The sequence below is a fragment of the Petaurus breviceps genome, unplaced genomic scaffold (assembly GCF_028583685.1).
Source record: "Petaurus breviceps papuanus isolate PSGF00001 unplaced genomic scaffold, PetGlider_PUasm1.0 173, whole genome shotgun sequence".
Taxonomy (NCBI): Eukaryota; Metazoa; Chordata; class Mammalia; order Diprotodontia; family Petauridae; genus Petaurus; species Petaurus breviceps.
In genome coordinates, this window is record NW_027185759.1 from 26,053,559 (window position 1) to 26,067,519 (window position 13,961).

At 35.3% G+C, this 13,961-nt stretch overlaps 1 long non-coding RNA gene across 2 annotated transcripts in view; it reads left to right on the top strand.

Moving 5' to 3' along the window:
• Positions 1-892: 892 nt before the first annotated feature.
• LOC138157871 (uncharacterized) overlaps positions 893-13,961 on the top strand; it is an 89,519-nt gene continuing 76,450 nt past the window's right edge. The window contains exon 1 of one of the 2 annotated variants that reach the window (XR_011167489.1): positions 893-994. This is a non-coding gene — a long non-coding RNA (uncharacterized lncRNA). Of the gene's footprint in view, positions 999-13,961 lie in introns of both variants that reach the window. The other variant, XR_011167490.1, reaches the window with a different exon arrangement.

Genomic DNA, 13,961 nt, shown 5'->3' on the forward strand with positions numbered 1-13,961 from the left:
TGATAGATAGATAGATAGATAGATAGATAGATAGATAGATAGATAGATAGATAGATAGATAGATGATAGATAGATAGATAGATAGATAGATAAAAATGTTTCATTCACCTCCTTCTTTCTTTGTGGAACTTGGCTATCCTCAGCATTAGTCACTGACAATATCTGAGCTTTTATTCCTTATAGTCTTATTCTGTAAGAAGGATCCCTTGACCCTGTCCACCTGCTGTGCTACTTCCGTATAATTTTCATTTCCACTTTTCTCAAGTGTGTGCCCTATGCCCATTGCTACTATAAAGCACTCCTAGACTACTTTAAAGGCTACTTCTCAACCATTTACTGTTATGAAAACAAATGATATAATTTGGTGTCAAAATCCTCTTCCAAAGTATGCTAATCCAAATAAACAGATTTAAACAGCACAGGACACAATCCAGAGGGACTAACAGCAAAATAAATAACAAACAAATGAACAAATAAATAAGCAAATCATTACATAAATAAAGAGATAAATAAAACAAATGTTCAGTTTTAAAATTACCTACTTCTATGAATTTTCTCCACCTTCCTCCTCCCATATATGGAAGTTGTCAGCTTATATTTTATCTGATATTATGCAGAGATTTCCTTTGTTTATCAAGTGTACCTCTGTAATGGGAATGGGAATTTGAAGGTCTTCTCTACCCCTTAACAGACCTTGGGGGGGGGGGGAGGTTTGAAGAGCTCCCAGGATTTGAAAGTAAACTCTCCACCCTGATAGGCTGAATGTAATCACGTGGAGCCTGTGATGGAGAGAATTTGCTGAACGGTGCCACAGCGCCCACAAGAAGCTTCCCTGCTCTGAAGATAAACTCTGCCCCCTGATAGGCTGAATGTAGTCACATGGAGCCTGTGGTGGGAGGAGTTTTACTGAAGGGAAGCAGAGCCCGCAGGAAGCTGGTGTTCAGAGCTAGCCAGACTCTGGGCAACAGAGGAGCTCAGGGAAGGGAATGAAGAGGTTTGTGAGTAAATATCGACTTTGTATTGGTTTGTGGGAAGGCTGAAGGATGCTGTGGCTCTTAGCGTTATTATGGCTTGTGACTATCTTTGTTATTATGATGGAATAGGCTTACTGGTTTTGGGATTTGGTTTTATGGTGTCCAAATAAATCCTCCAGTTCTATCCTCTATCAGGAGAATCTTGTATTTTTATAGTCTTGGTGTTTATCATGATTGTGGGCACTGTAAATATTGCATTGGTGCTACAACCTCCAAATCCAAATTTCAAAGAATATAGCTATTTTGAGGACAGGAATTATAATTCCTGTACATGTGGATAACAAGCCTACAAAACTACTGCTTGAAATATCTACATACTTAGGGTTCTGACTGAATTGTTCAGATCATTGCCTTCACCTTCCACTTGGGTGTCCTATAGGGACCTGACCCAAACACATAGATGGAATAAAACAATCACCCTGGATTGAAGACAAATGGAAAATGAATGCAAGACTGATTATTACATTGCTAAGCAAGTTGTCTGCCATATGCTGCAGTGTTTAAAACATGCATGGTTTTCAAGGGTACTCAGAGTGAGAACAAATGGAAGATTTAAAAATAGAGTAGAGAAAGATCAATTGCTAGCATAAGTCTCCCTATAAAAAGATGTTGGAGGAACAATTACAACAGCAGCATCAACAACATGAGAAAGGATCATGTGTAGTCTCTAAAGTGTTTTTTTTTTTCCTGACATTTTAGGTCATTTTGATTACCATCTCCATGAAGATGACGGCCAAATACTTCTCCCCAGTCTTGTCCCAACACCTTATCCACTGTACACATTATATTGGAATACACACACACATTTATATCATATCCAAGATATTTATGTTATATATAATATTCCTTAGAATATAGTTATTAAACATTCTAATATGTAACATTTTAATATAAGCCTCCAATGAATTACATACAATATATGTGTAATTATATATGCATATGATTTAGAATGCTGTATCTATATAATATATTCTAATATAACCACTTCCAAGGAAATTATACACACATAATCACACGTATATAAACATAGATATACGTGTAGATTCAGCCACATCATTTGGTCAAATTTCAATTTTACAAATGATGTCCATGCCTTGATTTCACAAATGCCAACACAGTGAAGGAGAAAAGAATACTTCATTTGTAGTCATTGGGACTGGAATAACCTGTGTGACCATGAATGGGTCCTTTCTCCTTTCTCAATTGTAGTTTCCTCCTCTAGAATATAAGGGCTCTGTAAAACTTGGACTTGATATTTTTTGGGTGCTTTTTAGCTTTAGTTTTGTTTTTGTTTTGTGTTGTTTTTCATTAAAGTTACTTTTCATTACAGTTGATGCTTAATTTTAATAGGAACATATTGATTAAATAAATAAAAAAACAATAAACATTTATTATGGATCTACTATGTGGCAGGGACTGTGCAAATTGCTGGAGATACAAAAAGAGGCAAGAGACAGGACCTGCCTTCAAGTAGCTTATGAAATATATGTTATGAATTCTGCTAGGGCAATAGGGATATAGAAATTTGAGATAACCAATGAGAAACGGTCCTCGTGGAGTGTGTAATCTAATAGAGCAATAATAACAACAAAACCAACAAGTATTTGTTAAACCTCCAACGTGCTTGCAAAGTTTTTGGGATATATAGTAAGATCATTTCAGACATGGAGGTGAAAATCCAACAGTCCTTATCAAAGCCTTTCATCTCTAATGGGAGTCCTCGTCAGATCCACTGAGAAGGAAACACCAAATGTATGCAGAGTAAATAATACTAAGCTATGTCATGGAGAAGAGAAATAACTGGGCAGAGGGAAGGGAGAATACCAACAGTGTTCATGGAGGCTGTAGAATTGGAGAAACTGGGGATTTTAAGAGCCAGATGTGATTACAAAGTGCTTTGTTGGTGTGGCTGACAGGCAGCCTATTCAAAAGTAATGAGGACATGACATGGATTGTCAAGTATGGGGAGCAGTAAGATCAGTAACTGTTTCTCTAGGAAGTAAAATGTATGTGAAGGTACTAATGTTCAGTAGACCTAGAAAAGTAAAAGGAACCAGATTGGTTGAAAGATATAAACACAGATGAGAATAATCACTAAACTGATAAACATATATTAAGTACTCAAAAACAAGAAACAAAAAGAAAAAATACTCAACATTTAGTTCTGGAAATTGTATGCTGGTGATAAAAACTAAAAGCAAAATCAGCCCCCGCTCTCAAGGAGCTTACAATCTAATGAGAGAAACAGCATATACATACATCAGTACATAAAAAAAAAAAAATCAGAGTAAATGGAAATTTGCAAAGCAGAAAAGTCCTCTTAAAGGAGATAAGATTTGAGTTCTATTTTAAATGAAGCTGAGGAAACGAAGCAAAAGGATGCAATGAAGGACATTGTACTGGGAGAAGCAAGAGCCAAGGCGTGAAGATAAGATAAAAAACATAATTTCTGAGGAATAGCAAGTATGTCAATTCGGTTGGACCATAGAGTGTGGGGAGGAGAATAATTTGTTCAAAGACTAAAAAAAAATAGTAAGGGATTAGGTCAGGCATGAAGTGTTTTAAAAGAGAAACATCAACTTTTATATTTGTCGGACACAGAGTTTGCTGAATGGAAGGGAACAGGTAACCTGGTCAGACCTGTGCTTTCAGAAAATTATTTTACTAAGTGTGGAGGATGGATTGGTATAAGGAGATACTTGAAAGAGATCCAATTAAAAAAAGAATATAATGTACTGCCATGAAAACAGGCCAGAACTGAGAATTATTATTTCAGATATATCTTCATCAATTTGTGGGTAATTAGGGGGCTGTGGGGATCTTTGAAGTGTCTAACATCTTGCTATTGGATTCTCCAAAAAGAAACACATTTGGCTTTGGCAGAGTTCTGAAAACATGGGCAAATCATTTATTGAAGAATCAGAAGGAATGTTAAATTGCCCTCTTTCTTAAACTTCAGGTTAGGCTGTGCCTAGTGTCTGCTCTGTATCTGGCACTATTGTAGTAGGCTATAAGGATCCCTAAACAACCATTAAACAGCCCTTGCACTCAAGGAGTTGTCTTTGTATTGGGGGTTTTGTTCAAGATGTGAGCAGTAACATGTACAGAGAAAAGGAAATCCGAATTGAGTGCTAAGAAAATGCAAAGTAATATGCTGGTAGAGGTTGGGGGAAGAAAAACATTTGTGAAATTTGGAAACACTTTATGTCTGAAAGGTCACCTGTTCTGTGATTTGACAGAAGCCAGAGAAGCTATGAGAAGTCAGTAAAGAGAGAGTAATCCAGGCACAGGGAACAGGTAATCCAAACATACTGAAGTAGGACTAGAACGGAATGTAGAATTCAGAGAAAGGCAAGTAAAACTGCTTAACCAGAATGTAGAATGAATATGGGTCAGTAACATGTGCTAGGTTGGAACTCAAGCGCAAAGTGCTTTAAATGCTAACACAAACCATATAAAACATAGATATTTTTACTTATCATAAAAGAACTAGGGAGTCACTGAAGCTTCTTGAGAAGCAGAATGCCAGTCAGATATGTACTTGAAAGATACCATTTGGAAGGTTTTAAATACATGAACTGGAGAGAGAAGAAAATGGTATTTCTGTCTATTATTGTTAGTGTATTTCTTTGAAAATACACAAAAAATAAATAGATGTGTTCAAAAATTTTAAAATAATGGAGGCTCTGAGTGTGGCCCCATGTGCAGAACAGAAAAATAACTATTCTCTAATTTCAAGAAAGACTGACATTCGGGGGATCAGTGACTAGAGACACATCCCTGTAAGGTACTGAACCTTTCTTTAACTAAAGGAAAGAGTCTTAATTAGCCTGGATTGGGGCAATGAATAGTAATATATTTACGTATCTCATGGGAATGTTTTAAGGCTTAATTAATATTGCAAATCATTCTTATGTCCTTGGGTGAAGTGCAATTATTATTAATATTGTGTTGCTAGGCTGAATTTAATGAGGTAAGCCCCATTAAAGAAACCAGCAATCACCAGATTGAGTATCACAAGAGAAGAAACAATTGAAGTCATCTGACATTTCAGTTTTGCAAGTTTCAGATTCCTATATTTTTTTTAAGTCCCAGGATTTTTGTCAGTGTGACTTGTGGCAGAAACAGATAAGAAGGTCATTATGTGGTTGAGCTTTCATAAAGAGCTCATAAACCTACCACCTCAACTAAGCTGCTAAAGAATTTGACTATTCTCAGATGTGATATATTCCAGTGTTGACAAACCACTTTGTCAATCAGCAAGCATCTATCAAGCATCACATATCACGGTCAAAGTTCTGCAAATACAAATATAAAGAATGAAGCAGTCGCTATTCAAAGACTTTTGAGGGAGGGAGGACATGTTAAAGTAGTGAAAGGTGGAAGTACATAGAAAATCATGAATTAGAAATTGTTAAGTACTTACCATGGTCAAAAAGCTGGGATTTAACTCTGGGAATAAGAATTGAAAGGGGGGTAATACCTGCCCTTGAGGAACATACATTTCTTTGATAAAGACATGTATGAGCTTCAAGGGTTCAAGTAAGATGAAAATGTCGATGATCTTTAGGATATGGTAACAGTAGATGGCAATATATTTTCTTGAATATTATTTCCATTGATACACCATGCTTGTTTCTGATCAGACAATTTGCCAGTGCCAAGGGCTTTGGTAGTGAGAATTTTCTTCTCAATGACTACAGTAGATGTAGAAGCTCCAGATCTTGTAAAAGAAACTAACATATATTATTCCAACAAGTGTTGTTTCCCTAGAAGATGGCTATGGATTCTGAGTTGGAAGCTGTGCCATTCTTTGGAGGTGGGAATATATATCCTCCCATCAATGACAGATGGGCAGTAGTTGATGTTGGTAGTGGTAAGGATAGTTTGTCTATTCTCCACAGGGATTTCTTTCCAGGCAATGGGGGGGACCCTGTTTTAGTCAAGGTTCTGTAGCTAGGCAGTCTCCATAACAGAGAGAAGGGGGGTGGTGTGTGAGACAGTAGCATGGTTTCACTGAATTGGCCATTACCATGTCTTCTCTTTCCTTCATGGTGCTTTGCTGTTTCAGCCATGTAGGCTTGTCCACCCCATGGGAGGTATAACAAAAAAAAAGTTTATAAATAAAAATGAATACAAGATATTCAAGGAATAAGATTTACTAGCATCTAACACTTTAAAGTTTGTAAAACACATTAAGGGAGTTATCTCATGAGATTAAGTACATTATAGTTGGTGAGAGACAGTAGAAGTTGCCAGGATAAGGAAAGTATTTATGTTAGTGAGGGGGTTTGAGCTTTGTCTTGAAGGAAGAGAGACATTAATAGGAAGAAGTGAGAAGGGAACATATTCTAGGTATAGGGGAAGGCCAGTTCAAAGTAAAGAGACAGGAGACCAAGAGCTATGTGTGAGAAACAAAGAAAATACCAATATCCTGGGATTGTATAGTATTGAGAACATTGTACAATGAGGCTGGTAGAAAAAAAAAAAGTTTAATAAATGATAGTTACAATATTCTTAGAATCCCAGAATTATAGAGGAGCTCAGAGGCCACTCAAAGGTCAGTCTATATCTGAACAAGAAAGTCCTTCACAAGACTCTCCAGGAGTAGCCACTGACCTTTGGTTTGAATGGGAGTCCTTTTTGAGGTTAAGGCAGTCTATTTTACTTTGAGACATCTTCAATTATTATGGAATGTTTTATTTTCTTTCTTTTGACAGCCAGCCTAAATTTGCTTCCTTTCAATGAACATGCTTTATTCCTATTCTGTTCTCTAAGATCAAGAAGAACCAAGTATCATCCTTCTTCTCCATGACAGTCCTTCACATTCTTGAAAATATTTATCACATTGCCCCTGATTTTAATTCAGAAGGTGGCACATGTGAGCTGTTTTCAAAATAAAGATACAGGCAAGACTTGAAATGGCCAGCATACATGAACAGGTGGAAAAAATCTAGTTTTAAAAGCAAAACAATAAGTCTTCTGGGAATAAAATAAAGCTTCCAGGTTATGTATTAGCTATGCCTTTTTTTCAGCTAGACACATGGCAAATTTTTCCTGCTCAGGCAGAATTTAACAACAGAAGCTGAGTAATACTGGGCAGTTGTCATTTCATTGCCTACGAATTCCATTGCAAGATAATAAATTTTAATTTGGAAGTTGAGTCAGTTGATTTGGCTGAATGACAGAATTTCAGGTTATGAGATTTTGGTTATATCAATAAATTAAAACAACAACAACAAAGCCCTAGATTACATCTAGGTGTCTAGTGAAAAATAAACTCTGAGGTAGTATAGTGGCAGCAATAAAAAAGCCATATAGGATTAAATCTGTAAATCATCAGCTGAGGAACACAGAGCACATGACTTCTCTGTATGTCAAGTTCCTTCAGCAGAGCAGAATTTGGCAGATTGATGATGATCAAAACTATTCCATAGAATGCTCTAGCTGGGAAGGAGAAGCCCCAAAGAAGCAACCTCATTGTATCAATCTGTGACTTTTTAAATCAAAGCAGTGATCTAAAGATAATTGCATTTGTCAATCACAGTGCCAAGATGATGGAATGAGCAAAGAACCCTTTGTAACACTCTCAAATCTCCTCCAAATGACTAGAAAACTGCCTCAGAATAGCTCTAGGAGCAGAGAAGCAGATAACCGACATGGCAGGACAGGTCTCCCTCCACCGAAGAGGGAGAAAAGCAAGGTCCAAGGGCAGCAGCAGCATGCACCCTCACAGCAGAAAGCGTGTAGCAATGCTCCAAAATTGAGACAACCCACCAGTGACACTCCACCCTCCTGCAAACTAGAAGCCCCTATGTAAGTGAGCAATCTGTGCAACAAAGCAACACCCCCCCCCAGCACAAGCTATTGACCCCATGGCTGGTCCACAGTAAGATGCACATCTCCCTCCCCTCACCCGCTCCACCCCCACCCCAGTGATTAGAGCCATAGCGCTCAACCTCAAGGTAGACCATCAACAAGATCCCCCCTCCAGGGTGAGCCACTAGGAAAAAAAAAACTGTTACCATAGCGACAGAGTAGCAAGGCTTCATCTCTAGAGCAGGCCTGCAGCTAAATCCTAGACCCAGGGGAAGGAAACAGGTATTCCCCATCCCCCAACACAAGGCAGAAGGGAAGCCTACCCTCCAAAGAAAGCAACTAGATAAACCCTGAAGATTAGTGAAAACCAGCAGTAAGTGTCCCAACCCAAGCACAAAATGCTTGGAAGAGTGCAGGACCAGAGCACAACTCACACATTAAAACATTGTCACAAAAAAGGAAGAAAAAAAAAAAGGGATACGAAAACAAACAAACAAAAAGCTTGACTAAGAAAATTACTATGGTAATAGGGAGACCCAAGGCAGAAACTTAGAAGAGGACAATAGTGACAAAATGGCTTCACATGAAGCCTAAAACGAAAATATAGTTTGATCTTTGCCCCCCAAAATTCCTGAAAGAGCTAAAAAAGAATTTAAAAAGCAAATTAGAGAAATAGAAAAAAAAACAACAAAAAAAGAAATTAAAGTAATGCAAGAGAATCATGAAAAGGGAGTTAATAGCATGGGGGAAAATACAAAAATAAAAAAAAATACTGAGGAAAATAACACCTTAAAAATAGAATTGGCCAAATGGAAAAGAAAGTACAAAAGATCATGGAATAAAATTATTCCATAAATATTTGAATTGAACAAGTGGAAACTGTGAGACACTAAGAGGACATAACAACATAAAAAAAGTAAACAAAGAGATGAAAACTTGAAATATTTCATTGGTAGAATGACTTAGAAAATATATCCAGGAAAGATAATATAAGAATTATTGGACTGAAATTCATGGAAAACAAACAAACAAGCAAACAATAAACAACAACAAAAATTATATTATCTTTCAAATAATATACAAATAAAATTGCCTTGATATATTATAACCAAATTCCAGAGCACTTCAGTCATATAGAAAATAGTTTAATCAACCAGAAAGAAATCATTTAAGTACTATGGAGTCACAGGTAGGATAATATAAGATTTAGCAACTACTATGTTAAAGGAGCAGATGGCTTGGAATATGGTATCTCAGAAAGGAAAAGATGTGGGATTACAACTAATGCTTCAGATGAAAATGAATAATTTTTAATGAAATAGAGGATCCTTATGAAAAAGACCAGAGCTGAATAAAAAAAAAATGACTTTCAAATGCAAAACTTAAGAAGAGCAAAGAAATGTAAACATGAAAGAAATCATAAAGGAGGAAATAAGATTAAACTGTTTACCTTTACGTTTGGAAAGATGATGCATGTATCTTCTAAGAACATTATCATAATTTGGGCAGTTAGAATTATTCAACATAGAAAAAGGGTGCAGTACTAAGTTGATTAGGTTGAAATGATGTTAAAAACAAAACAAAACAAACAACAGGCAAGAAAGAGGAATTCCTTGGGAGAAGAGGGAAGGGAGAGGATGAATGGAGAAAATCATCTCACAAAAAACAGGTGCACAAGGAAAAACTTTTACACAAATATCATTTTAATACTTAAACTTTTAATAAATCATTTTAATACTTAAAAAGGGAGAAAAAACAGAGAAAAATTATAGAGGTATTTCCCTAATATATATGAAAAAATATATATTAAGCAGGAGAATTCAGTAATATATCACAAAGTCATACAATATTATCGGGCAGGATTTATATCAATAATATAGGGTGGGTTCATTATTTCTAAAAACAAAACAAAACAAAATGACAAAACAAACCCCAAAACAAAACCAAAACCAAAAAACAAGCAAATACCCCACAAAAACTATCATATAATTGATCATATCAACAACAAAATCAGTAGAATCATATGGTTATTTCACCAGATCAGAAAAAAAAAGTCTTTGCTATTCAAAACACCAGAAAGCATAGGAATAAATGTAAAATTTCTTAAAATGGTAAGTAGTATTTTTCAAGTTTCTACCAAGAGCAAATATCTGTAATGCAGGTATACCTAAAGTATTCCCAATAAGATCAGGGGTGAAATAAAGATGTCGATTGTCTATCACAATAATTATTCAATATTGTACTAGAAATAAGAGAGGAAAAATAAATTAAATGAATAAAATATACATTGAAGAAACAAAACTAATATTCTTTGTAGATGATAGGATGTTATACTTAGAGAAAGATAGAAAATCAACTAAAAAAACTCATTGAAATAATAAACATCTTAACAAAATTTCAGGATAGAAAATAAACCCATAGAACTTATTAGCATACCTATATACTACCAACAAAACTCTGCTGAAAGAGAAATGCCACTTAACCGCAAAGGATATAAAATACTGAAGTATTTAGTTGCCAAGACAAAATCAGTGATTACATGAATAACATTACAAAACTCTTCACACAAATAAAGACCAGTCTAAACAATTGGGGACATAATAATTGTTTATGGGTAGGCCAAGCCAATATAATAAAAATGACCATTCTACTTAAGTTATTTTACTTATTCCCTATTACCCCAATCAAACTACAAAATTTTATTTTATAGAACTAGAAAAATAATTTAAAAGGTTCAATAATATCAAGGTAATCAATGAAAAAATGTGAATTAGTCTTGTTTGTTTGTATATGTGTTCTAAGCATTCAGCACAATGCCTGCCACAGAGTAGCCCTAAATACATGCTTGCTTTTTCATTCATTCATTCATTCATTTTTCTAGGACAGTGAAAGACAGATATAGGATATAGCTAAAGGTGATAGCAGAGTCAAGTAAAAGTTGTTTTTAAAAGGATAAGCATATTTGCAGGCTGCAGAAAAGGAGTCATAAGTAGAGGAGAGACCAAAAAAGATGTTGTTCAGTCATTCAGTCAGGGTTGACTCTTTGTGACCTAGTGTACCATAGGATTGCAGGTTGTTCTATCTTCAACTATCTCCCAAAGTCTGTCCAAATGCATTCTTGTTGCTTTTATGACTCTATCCATCTCAGCCACTGCTTTTTTCTTCTCCTTTTGCCCTCAGACTTTACCAGCATCAGAATATTTTCCAGTGAGTCTTTTCTTTTCATTATGAGGTCAAAGCATTTAAAACATTTTTGTCATTGTATGTGCAGTGCCTAGCATAGATAGCATACGCAATAAATATCCTTCTAATAAATGCTTTTGCATTCCTTTATTAAATTTTATCCCTTGGTTTTCTATGATAGGTTTGCCCAAGACATTTCCTTCTGAGTTTTCCCTTTATCTCTTTCAGTTTTCTAACATACAATAACCTTGTCAAGCAGTTTTTAAAGGCATTATTTTGGCCATTTTGCACGTGAAGAAACTGAGTCTCAAAAAAGTTAGGTTATTTTTCCCTTAACGACATCATTGCAAAGGCTTGAAGGTAGAATTGAAGCAAATAGGTTGAAATTTAAAGCTTATATTGAAATTTGTAGCTACTCTTCAGGTCTAGTCCTCATACTACCGTAACATTCTGTATACATGTGGTATACATTGGAAATCAATGATAGTTACAGATCATAAAAAAATGCATCAATGCCTGATAAAGCAGAAATATATATATGTATATATATATGTATGCGTGTATTTATATATATATACACACACAATCCATGAATTATTTTAATATGCATTGCTTTTGTTATCTATGTATTTTTACTGGGGGGGATCCAGATATCTAATTCCATTTACATATGGAAATCTTTATAAGGGAATTCCCTCTAGCAATAAAAATTGGTTTTAGCTCTGCAGTTTAAAGCCTAAAGGCAAGTTACTCCCCTAAGGTCACATAGCCAAGATAAATTACTGTTGAGATTTATACAGGTTTTCCATATCCCAAGTCAAGATTGCCTCTTCCTCTATATAGAGACCTCACTAAAATAGGTATTTCAGAGAAATTCTGTTCATAGATGTTTTTAATGAGAGGCAGGAGAATAAATTTCCTATAAGAAATATAAGAAGAAAGAAATCAAAGGATCATTAATAAAAGAAAGCAGTATGGCACTCAGGGAGTTAACATGTTTTGAGAATAAAAGAACTGATGTCCAAACAACAAAAAAGAAAAAAAAATAGCATAAATAAATGTGTCAAGTAATTGTGGAATCCATTTAAATTATTCAGATCAAAATATTCATACATTGTTCAAAATGAGTTTTGCTGGTCAAATGTGTGACCAGACCCAAAGATAAGCCCCTCACCTGATGAAGATGATAGATAGCTGATGGATAGCTCAAGTGTTCTGCTGGTATCCATGCAACAGGAGTAGGAAGGATGACAACACTTTAGGAAGATGGATACCTTTCTGAGGAGTTATATGAGGATATAGATAGAAAATAGTAAACCACAATAAGGGAATTTGGAGGATGGCCATAATTTGCAAATGACACGGATGAATAGGGTATGTCCATCAATGGGGCCATGTATGCATCAATTTATTGACATTTGCAAAATGAAGAGAAGGAATTATTATTTTAGAATGTGACATTCTTTTTGTTCGTGTTTTATAGTTGTACATTTGCTTTATAAAAATGGAAGAAATTAGCATCTTTTAAAAATTGTGATTGCAAACAAGGGAAGTAGATGGGTTATTGAATTCTAGATTTAGAGGTGCAAAGAATCTCTGAGGCAATTGTGCCTAATTCTCTCATTTTACAGCTGTTCAAAGACCCTTAATCCCAAAAGATTAAGTAATTTGCCCAAGATCATAGATGTATAATAAATAGGAAAGCTTATATTTCCCAGGATCTCCTACTCCAAATTCAAAATTCTTTGCCCAGTGCAATATCCTTGGAATATCCTAATTGATCACATTCTTCAGTTTAGTAATAGAATCTCAAGAAAGGATGACATCTCTTAAATCACATCATCAGCTAAAAACAAACAAAAACATAGCTTGGTGGTATTCTTCCTCTACACCTTGTTGATCACCTCCCTACATATCTCTGCTTTTAAAAGGTAAAGGGCAAAAAGATAAACAAATGTTGAAGATTTCTAAAAATGATGACCAATATTCATGTTATCCACAGTCTCAGATAATCATGTTTGCTGGCATGGAAACAACCTGTAACTCTCCAGCTGCATCAGGAGGCAATCAAACCTCTTTCTTTTAATGAGCCTAGTGGGCTCTTCCTGTATATGAGAGTCTCAAAGCACCATTATATCAGTGAATTTAAAATTAATGCTACCGGAAAGGCAGTTTTTTTTTTAATGGATACTGAAGTTGGTTTATAAGGGTAAAAAAAAAAACCCTATAATTCATATAATTTTATCATGGTAGATGAAAAATAGGATAAATGACCAAAAAATGTTCATTTTCCATCAACTTTCTGTACTTGTTAGGCACATACTCCATACAGAAATACACATGCAAGAAAAATGAATACACACCTAATACATACATACATATATGCACACACATGCATACAATAATACATACATATTCATACACACATGCATGCATTGCATAGAACCAAAATAACTTGATCTTCATTTTGATCATAGGAATAAAATGAAAGTTGCATTGTGTTATTGTAGAGAAAAAAGAAATCTTGGGCCTGGTTTAAGATGGATCATAGTAATATGATATGCTGTTTTAAAAATGGCCAGTTGGCTAGGCTTCCGTTAGAAAATAATCAATTGGAGCGGCCAGGTAACACAGCGAGTAAGATCACCAGCCCCAGAGTCGGGATGATCTGGGGATCACATCCCGGCTCAGATACTTAGCACCACACCCAGGAATAACTGGCTGTGTAATCTTGAGCAAGTTACTTAACCCCAATTGCTTTATAAAAAGAAAGAAATAAAATAAGCGATTGCTTTGAGTCATTAATAAGAGGGTTGGAATGATAAGAGCTTGAGAAAGACATTCTTTCTTCTTGCTACTACATCTGTTCAGACAACAATTCTTGAAAGAAAAGCAGAGGGGGCAGCTAGGTGGCACAGTGAATAG